The sequence below is a fragment of the Pongo abelii genome, chromosome 5 (genome assembly GCF_028885655.2).
Source record: "Pongo abelii isolate AG06213 chromosome 5, NHGRI_mPonAbe1-v2.0_pri, whole genome shotgun sequence".
Taxonomy (NCBI): Eukaryota; Metazoa; Chordata; class Mammalia; order Primates; family Hominidae; genus Pongo; species Pongo abelii.
The window spans coordinates 88,447,262-88,449,943 of record NC_071990.2 but is presented as its reverse complement, the minus strand read 5'-3'; the positions used below and the strand labels follow the sequence as shown (position 1 = coordinate 88,449,943).

Sequence of the window (2,682 nt, the reverse complement as noted above, 5' to 3'; positions counted from 1 at the left end):
GTGAGCAATGCTCTAAAATGCATTATTGGTGAACTGCTGCAAATAAAGAAAAAAGACTAGGTTAATTGAAATTTCTGTCTATGCCAAATTAATACAGCTATCCTGCAGTGTATGAAACTGAGGCATTCCTGTAAAGTTGTCTACAAAGCAAGATTAATTTTTCTCCATTGAAATCCATTGTGGCATTGAACGTTTAGTATGTTCCTATGAAGAAAGGAAGAATCCAAAGGGAAACACTTAGAAAAGTAACAATTATCCTGGTGAGGATCTTAATTTCTCAACCTACTCAAGTTTCTTTTAAAAATCTGGGCATCCGGCTGGGTGTGGTGGCTCACGTCTGTAATCCAAGTGCTTTGGTGGTGGGCGGGGGGCAGGGGGGGGCACGGATCACGAGGTTAGGAGTTCGAGCCTGGCCAACATGGTGAAATGCTGTCTCTACTAAAAATACAAAAATTAACCAGGTATGGTGGCGTGTGCCTGTAGTCCCAGCTACCCAGGAGGCTGAGGCAGGAGAATTGCTGGAACCCAGGAGGCAGAGGTTGCAGTGAGCCAAGATGGCGCCACTGCACTCCAGCCTGAGCAACACAGCGAGACTCCATGTCAAAAAAAAAGAAAGAAAGAAAGAAAGAAAAAACATCTGAGCACCCATCAAATCCATGTTTGATAGCAAGTAAATATGTCTCTGGAATTACCCCAGGCCACCTCCAGTTTCCCAGTTGGGCCTCTAGGTCTTCCTATATCCAAGCCCTCACTTGGCTGCATACCTCATTTCTCATCATTTACCTGCCTCTTCTTTTCATATATAAATGTAAAAATATATTATTTTTGGCCTCGAGCTGAAGAGTTAAATTCGATTTAATTGTTCATTAATTCATTTATAGCAGAAGAGAAAGGCCCTTGGGTTGTAGGTAAGCCAAATTCTTCAAATAGGATGGTCCTTAGGCCAGGTGTGGTGGCTCATGCCTGTACTCTCAGCACATTGGGAGGCTGAGGCAGGAGGATCACTTCAGGCCAGGATTTAAAGACCACCCTGAGCAAGGTAGTGAGACACTCCCCCATCTCTACAAAAAAGTTTTAAAAATTAGCTGGGCATGGTGGAATGCATCCTAGTTCCAGCTACTTGGAAAGCTGAAGCAGGAGGATTGCTTCAGCCCAGGAATTTAAGGTTGCAGTGAGCTACGATCATGCCACTGCCCTCTAGCCTGGGTAATAGAGTGAGGAAAAAAAAAAAAAAGGATAGCCCTATGTACTCTGTGGTGCTAGGAGAAGCTGACTTTTCTCTTGTCTAACCTAGAGAGCTCCTCCTAATAACCCCAGGCCCTGGGCAGGGGCAGACTTTATTGCCACCTGCTCTGCCTGATTGTTACTGGGAAAATATTGGATTTTTTGTTTTATTTCTTTAATTTTAAAATAGTAGATATTTTCCTTTCACATATGAAATCTGTACTCTTTTTTCCCCCCAAAATTGAATATCTTACTGCTTTTTCTTCTGATTATAAAAGTAATTCATGCTTAAAAAAAATTCAACAATATGAAAAGGGATAAAGTGGAAAGTGAAAACTTCCCATAATTCCATTCCCAGAGGCCACAATTATTAGTTTCATATGTTTTTTCATATCAGATAGGTAATACGCCAATGTTGTAACAAGGTTCGAGGATGGCACGTCTCACACATGTGCGTGATCACCCAATCATCTTGCTCATGAACTACAAAAGGATCTAATATGCATTCTTTCAGATACATATTACACACACACACATGCAAATATATATATATGTGTGTGTATACATATATGTATGTACCCCAAATATACTATGTATAGTACATAATATATACTCTATATGTTAACAAAAATGGGGTCATATTATCTACTCTTTTCTGTGCCTTGCTTTTTTTATTTTTCTGAGACAGAGTCTTGCTCTGTCACTCAGGCTGGAGTGCAGTAGCATGATCTTGGCTCACTGCAGCTTCTGCCTCTTGGGTTCAAATGATTCTCGTGCCTCAGCCTCCCAAGTAGCTGGGACTACAGTTGTGTGCCACTACGACTGGCTAATTTTTGTATTTTTAGTAGAGAAAGGGTTTCACCATGTTACCCAGGCTGGTCTTAAACTCCTGACCTCAAGTGATCCACTTACCTCTGTCTCCCAAAGTGCTGGGATTACAGGCATGAATCACCTTGCCTGGCTTTTTTTTTTTTTCTCTGCAATTTGTCATATACATTTTACATACTAATCCATCTCATTCTTTACAATTTTTATAATGGTCTCTCAGTATTCTTTTGTACCATAATCTGTACCCTCCGCTGAAGGGCATGTATGATGCTCTAAGTTTTTCTTAAATACTGAAATACTGCAATAAACATATATGTAGATATATGCCTGTGCATGTTCTGATTATTTCCTTAGGATAAATTTATGTAAGTAAAATAACTGACTTAAAGCTTGTGCACATTTAAAATATTAAAACGTAATGCCCAATAGTACACCAGAAAAATCATATCACCTTCCTCTCTTAGCAAGTTTCCTTCAGTTACCTTTATTTTTCATTGTTGCCAATATGACAGTCCAAAAAAAAAAATTAGTACCTCACATTGTTGTATTAATTTGCATTTCTTTGAATATTAGTGAAGATGAGTATCTTTTCATGTGTTTGTTAGCCATTTGGTTTTCTTCTTCTACAAA

At 39.4% G+C, this 2,682-nt stretch overlaps 1 non-coding gene across 1 annotated transcript; it reads right to left on the bottom strand.

The window, feature by feature from the left end:
- Nucleotides 1–1,615: 1,615 nt before the first annotated feature.
- On the bottom strand, nt 1,616–1,719 carry LOC112134072 (small nucleolar RNA U13). The gene has a single exon (XR_002915655.3). It is a non-coding gene; the product is annotated as a small nucleolar RNA U13 (small nucleolar RNA).
- Nucleotides 1,720–2,682: the final 963 nt, after the last annotated feature.